We start from the raw sequence: 7258 nt of genomic DNA on the forward strand, positions 1-7258 counted from the left end.
GCAAAAAAACAGCTAGTAAAATAGACTTTGCCAAGTCAAATTCCTTGTGCTTCTAGAATGAAGGGAAAGAGACAATTTGCAATCAACACTTCCATTGTGCGTGAATGAAGAGGCCCGAGGATGATGGAAAAGTTAGTACTCATTCCACCTGGGACCCAATGCACCAGCCTAACCCAATGGAGCACCGACCCTGGACACTGCCTTCTTTTCCCACCAGGTGCCTCCCAGCCACGCTTCTGGACCCAGGCCCACCTGGTTCCCCCTTCCCTGCCCCTCCACCCAGTGCCATCTCCCTCTCCTCTGAACTCCTGCAGACCTTCATGAACAGCACCATTCTGATTGCTTGCTGTCTTGGAGGAATTGGAATCTCTGTACTGCTTTATTAAGCACTTACTGTGTACCAGGCACTTGGCACACATTATTCCTCTTAATCCTTACACTGCCTCTATGCAAATAGTTATCGCCCCTATTTTATTTTTTTTCAAAGTCATATTTTAATTCAGACTAAACAAACAAGGAGAAAAGTGAAAAAGCTAACTGTATTAGCAGACACAGATGTACCAAGGTTAAAACAGTGGGTTATTAACAGAACTATTTACATACATATTTACAAGTAACACTTTATATACAAGTTTCAGTTAGTTGGAAAAATATTTGACATTAAGTAAAAATACTACTTAAATATGACTGAGGTGGTACATTATAGAAATATTAGAAGAGTGATCCTCAAGGTATATTGATTACAAAGCAGATGAAAACTTGAATAACAAATATCTAGTAAAATTCTCTAGTTTAAAAAAAGTTCAATGCAACTCATGCTACAAAGTAAAAGTGAGAAAGTCATATAAATAAAAGCAGAATAATGTTCATTGCCTTTGGGCAATGAAGTTAGTGAGGTGAAACAAAAAAAAATTCTTGTATTAGAATAAATTCTCAGTGAAGGGTGAGTCTTGGTTGTTTAGTAGGGGAGTTCTAAGATTTTTTTGTTTTGTTTTTTCCATTAATGGCATGTTTAAAGTCCTTGGTATCAAATAGCATCTATGTATGTAAATCAGTTGTTGATATATTCCAAGACTTTAAAGATTTCATGATTGTGATTAGTATGAGACATAAATATCAAACTGAAATAAAATCTATAATAGTCATACATAAAAATGAATGCTACATTTTTGCAGTAATATGTATTTCTACACTAACTTTTCCCCCTCAAGAACTTAAGTTATAAATATCTAATGAGGTAGCAAAATTTACTTTCAACATTTCATTTATTTCAAAATCAATTGTTTTGTAGCCAAAATAGTGGAATTAGCTGTAAATAATAAACTATTTTATGTATATATACACATTTTAAGTAATAGGGAATAAAGTTTATTTTGGCAGATAGTGTTAAACAAAATTAAAGGTGCATACATTAGTAATATAACTCAACATCCTTAATTTGGTATAAGTGTGACACATTTTCTTGCTTTCCTGTGTTCTGCTAAATCACCATACCTAAACTATTTTATAAAACTGATATGCTGAAATTTAACTTTCCTGTTTTCACTTACACTCTGATTCCAAACAAAACTTTTCATAAGCTTCTTCAATCTCTGGGTCCATCTCATCATCAATATCATCCAAATATGGATCACCGCCCCCTGATAAATCAGTTCCATTTTCTTCATAATCTGGAAAAAGTCCTTTCAAGTAATTCTTGATATTTCTCTTGGTAATCCACATCAGCTGTAGCGAAAGGAACACCATAATATGTATAAAATGTTGGTTCATTCATAAAGTAGTTAGGATCATTTTCAGGTGTTGCTTCTCTGTATGTTGAAGTTGCATGAACTCTACCCCAATTACTTGACTGGAGTTCTACAAGCTTCAAGAGCATCTGTTTTACATCTCTGCTGCAGTTTGCATCCAGGACAACATTTTCAATTCTCTGAATAATTTCTTCCATATCAGTCTTCCCTTTTTCCTTCCAGGAATCTTCCAAAAATGACTCCGTCAACTTCAGTAATTTTACTGCACAAGAAGAGGGCATTCAGCAATTCCCGCAGACCAACCTGAAGGATATCTGCTCTTGTAACCTGTCCATTTGTTTTCTTGATCTCCAAGTTAAGATAAAGTTCTCCCAGAAAGAGTACAAATGCATGAAATCATTTTTGAGTCATTTCATCTCCTTTTGCAGCTTGATCTTTAACTTCATATTCAGTCTGATATCTTTGAAGTAGCAATTGGCAAGTTACCACTCTGTGGGCTTATTGTCAGATGATGGGACAGGTAATTACACAGGTGAGCTCCCATATAAGATAAATTTGAGATAGATGTAGCCTGTTGGTAGATGAGTTCCACAAGATCTTGCAAAGCATCATCTGTTGTAACCCAGCCATGCAGGGTCTCTTCAAACTGTTGGAGTTCAGTTTAAAACTGCCAGGCTGCTCTGTAAGATGATTCAAAGAGTCCTGAACATATTCTGATAGAGTGGGATAATCCTCACAGCCATACTTGTAGGATTGTGTATAATTAGAAGAATAACCTGATGGGTAAATTTCAGGGGCGTTTGCAGACAGTTTAGACATTAACACAGGAGCCACAACCACCTGGGGTTTAGCCATTGCTGAGTTCTCTGGTGGGATTTCATCCTATGGACAAGGTGGAGCTCTCAGGGGCCTCTTTTGTTCTGGGAGCCCCTGGGCCAGGGAGGCCACTGGGAGCCTGCGGGGACCTCTCGCTCTGGGACCCTGGTGGCCAGGCCGTCCTGGGCTGGTGCAGCGGCGGCGCCCGCAGGAAGCCCTGGGCTTTGGGCTGTGGCTGCGGCTGATGCCGCGACCGCTACGCAGGCCCAGCTCCATTTGGGAACCCGCTGCCCTCAGGCCTGCCCCCTCTATGGCCCAGGCCTCAGGCTCTGCCCGGACCAGCACCTGGAGCCCAATCAAAACCGTCCGACATGCTCCTCCTCCTCCTCCTCCTCCAAGGGCGGCTGTGCTCCGGATAGGACGTGGCGGGAGGCGCCGCGGGCCTGCTCTCGCCTCTGTGCCTCACTCAAGCCTCATGGAAGAGCTGGGCCGCAGGCCGGTTCCTCAGTGCTTGGGGCAGAGCAGACCCCAGGCTGATCCCTGGCAGAACCCGGCACTCTATCGCTCCTATTTTGTAGGTAGGCTCTAAGGGCTAGAGAGGTTGGGCCATTTATCACAGACAGTTCCAGAGGAGTCACCCAAGGAACCGTCTCTTGCTCTCTGCAGCTTCCAGACAAGTGAGTATGGATGGAATAGGACCCAGGGCCTGGTGGAGGGCAGGAGCAGACAGCTTGGACCCTGCAGCTGTTTTGACCTGAATGGGTCCTGTGTTGATTTCCCTCGACCACTCAACACACTGGTGACATCTGCTAAGTGTAGACTGTGTAGGAACCATGTGAGTGAACCCAGGCAAATGGGGTGGTTGTGGAAAAGCCACCACAATGTGTCCCCAGGAAAGGGAGTCATAGAAGTGACCGCTGCTGTCTGGGGGCATTGTCCTTCCTATGTGAGCTGGGTTCTGAAGGAGAGTAGGAGACTCCTGGAAGAAAGGAGAAAAGATTTCACTTGGAAAGGAAATGGCAGCGGAGTGTAGCAAGTTCAGAAAAAGGAGTGGATGAGGGGAGAGGTGGGCAGGTGAGGGCGAGCTGCTTTCTCTGGTGTCACACCATAGGCACAGGGATGGGGGCGTGGGTGGACACCTGGGCTCATCTGCAGGAGAGTGGGCAGGAGCCATCCCCTCCAGCGCCCCTCCTGGCCTGGCCTTCCAGCGTCACCTGTTCCTGCCACACCTGCCCAACTAAGGACCCAGCACCTCTCCATGATCTGATGTGATTTGGACAGCTTCAGTCTGTCCCCCAAGATCCCCTGCCACCCAGAATCCAAGATCTTCAGTCCCTTCTCATAAGAACATTTTAAAAGAAGAAAATAAATTTGTAGAATCATAAGAAAACCTATTATATTGAAACACATTTATCGAAATGTTAAATAACCAAATCTGTGATGTAGAAAGCCATGTCTCACTAATGCGTTAAACAGCAGGACCTAGAAGAATAACCTCACACCCCGGTGACTTCACAATGGTGATAAGTGCAAAGGATGTTTCAGGGTCTCTGCTAGAGTCATCATGGGACACAGCTATGCTTGCAATAAAACTGAAAGTATGAGTCATACTACTGAGTCTTTCAGGTTTTGTTGACTACATTGGTAACTGAAGGAAATGCTAGATGTCAGGCAGAGATTTGTGAAAGCAAAGAAGCATTTTTTTTTTTCCTGTCCAAAGTCACAGACTCCCTAGAGTCTACCCCGAAATCCCATAGGGTCCTCAAGAACTCCAGGTTAACGCCCCAGTTCTGCACTAAGAACCCTCCCCATCCTTTCCTATGTTTCTCCCCAGAACATCTTAAAAGGAAGGCCCTGGAGGAGTGGGGTGGCCTCCTTCTGTCTGTTATGGGTGTCTGCCCCCTTCAATAGAAAGCAAAATAAGGAGAGAGTGAGTTGAGATCAAGAAAGCTGAGCCAAGCATATCCAATCCCAGGTAAGAAAGGCATAGCTGCCTCTCTCACCAGTTGAGTTCCAAGACCTCAGCCCACCACCCCAGAGTACACCACCTCAGCAGATAGCTGAAACCTGAACACTTGGTCAAAGAACAAAGAACTGGAGCAAGATGAAGGAACACAGCTATACCTGAGAATGTGTGGGTACTTCTGCCTTCAAGAGGTGAAGCTTAGAGGCACAGTGATGCACATCTGTAATCCCAGTGACTTGGGGGCTGAGACAGGAGGATCACAAGTTCAAAACCAGCCTGAGCAATGGAGTGAGATTCTCAGCAACTCGATATAATGCTGTCTCAAAATAAAAAAAAAAAAAAGGGAAGGGCTGGGGATGTAGCTCAGTTGAAGAGCACTCCTGGGTTCAAATCCCAATACCAAAAAAGAGTTGAAGCTTAAGTTCTCGCCTTTCAATCTGAGCTGGACTTACAGACACTTCTGACAAATAGACCATGCAAAAATGATGAGGTTTCATTTCTGAGATTAGGTCATAAAAGGACTGTGACTCCTTCTCTGCTCCTTCTCTCGAATCACTCATTCCAGGGAAGTCAACTATCACATTGTGAGAACTCTCAACTCACCCTGTAGAAAGATCTGTGTGGCAAGGGCCCAAGACTCCGACCCACACTCAGAGAAGAAATGAAACCCCCATTTGGCATCCACATGAGGAGCCATCCTGGAACATTTGAATGTCACAGTCCTTGAACTATTGAATGTCACAGCCTTGACTGCCAACCTGATGACAATCTCAGGAAAGACTGAGTCAGAACCTACCTCAGCTGGGCCACTCCCAGGTTCCTGATTCTCAGAAACCGAGGTAGCAACATTTATTGGTTTAAGCTGTTAACTTTGGAGCATTTTGTTAAGTGTAACAGATTACTAATATAAAGCATTAAAAGGAGAAATCCTCAGGGGCTGGTGCATGAGGTGCCAGGAGAGGGGACCATATCAGGGGTCACCCCAGGGCAGTCATCCAGAAAGTGAGACCTCACAGAGGGAATGGGGCACATCCTCAGTGCGTGTGCTGAGCTGCCCTGCTACTGAGGCCTGGGTCTCCGGTGCCTCGCTGTCTAAGGGCCTGTTCCCAGCTGGCTCTGGCAGTTCCCTCAGCTGTGGTGGGGAGTAAGAAACCACCCAGAGCTGCTGCAGGGTCCAAGGAAATGGCTCATGCAGTGCCTAGGGGGTGCCAGGCACCCATAAAATGCTCAGTAAGAGGTGACAGGGGCATCTGGGCCTTCCCTCCACCACCAGGAGGCCCAGACACCCAGGCAAGGCTGTCCCTAAGGAAGGCCACCCTCCTCTGACACTGGAAGGCCCGGGAAATCAAACAGAATGCCAACCTGAGACTAGGACACTTGGACACTGCTCAGGTCCTGAGCTGCATCCTGCCCCCACCTCAGCCAACGCTGCTCGGGAAGGAGCTCCAGAGAGCACCTGACCTGGTCCATGATGAGGGGATCAGGAACAGAAGCCTCATGAAGATGGAGATCAACCGAGGCCCCTTGGTGGATGACTGGATAAGCCCAACATGTGTCGGGGTTTCCGGGACCCCCAGCCTTTGGGCATGGTCAAGATGGCGCCTGACGCTGAGCCAAAAGCGGCCAGCTATACAGTAAACAACCAGCGAATTCCAATGATTGGCTAGTTAACGATGTGATTAGAGCATGCCCCCCTCGTGTACCTATCCTAGGCTTGCAGCTGTCCGCGTTTACCTCGTGTACTCTCCCCTGATTGGTTGAAGTGTATATAAGCCTGGTGGGTGGGAGAGTAGGGGGGCTGAAGAAGCGGCAGAAGCGGCAGAAGCGGCAGAGGGGGCTGAAGAAGAGGTAGAAGCGGAAGAAGCGGCGGAGGTGGAGGCTGGAAGCTGGGAGAGCGCGGAAGCTGGAAGAAGCTGGGAGAAGGGAAGCTGGGAGTGCGCGGAAGCTAGGAGTAAGAGAAGTGTAGGAGAGGGACTGTGCACAATAAACTTCCAAAGCTTCAGACGTTTGTCGTGTCTCTCTCTGCGGGCAGAGGGAACGCGATAACTGGTGCCGAAACCCGGGACATGAAGGAAAGATGAAGGCCTTATAAAAGAAAACGAGGTAAGATATTTGAAAAAATTTTTTTGTATACAAGTTAAACCAGTTATAAAAAAGTTAAAGGGTGTCAGGATGCGCCATTGGCGGTCCTGGGGACATGCGGAATGCAGTCCGGTTGAAAGGTATCGGGATCCTGACGCGTAGAACGCGGGTATCAGGATACGCCATCAGCGGTCCTGACGCGTGGAACGCGGGTTGAAAGGTATCGGGATACGCTGTCGGCGGTCCTGACGCGTGGAACGCGGTCTAATTAAAGTGAAAGTAGAAACACGTTTGAAGCGGTCCAATTAGGTAGTACGTGAAAAGCCGCTATAAAAATTCTAATGCGCACTTGATAGTTTTCCTTTCAGTAATCTCGTTGCTCCTGGCAGCTAGGCCACTGTTTGTTATTGTAATTGCCATAACTAAAGCCATTCAAATTAGTAACAATGGGGTCTGAATGCAGCAACCCCTCAGGGAACTATTAAAAAACCATGAGACACCATTATTCAGAATGCAGCAACCCCTCAGGGAGAAACACTGGGGAAGGACTAGAAAATAAGGAAACCACTGTATGATCATATGTTCAAACCCTAGTAGAAATAAGCCCAGGGTTTATAGAAGAAAAGCTGCTCAGTGTGCCACAAGG

At 46.1% G+C, this 7258-nt stretch overlaps 1 pseudogene; it reads right to left on the bottom strand.

Annotated features, from left to right (window-relative positions):
* Positions 1–1468: 1468 nt before the first annotated feature.
* LOC124974795 (polyadenylate-binding protein-interacting protein 1-like) lies at positions 1469–2937 on the bottom strand (annotated as a pseudogene).
* Between the last annotated feature and the right edge of the window lie 4321 nt (positions 2938–7258).

The sequence above is a fragment of the Sciurus carolinensis genome, unplaced genomic scaffold (assembly GCF_902686445.1).
Source record: "Sciurus carolinensis unplaced genomic scaffold, mSciCar1.2, whole genome shotgun sequence".
In the NCBI taxonomy this organism is placed as follows: domain Eukaryota; kingdom Metazoa; phylum Chordata; class Mammalia; order Rodentia; family Sciuridae; genus Sciurus; species Sciurus carolinensis.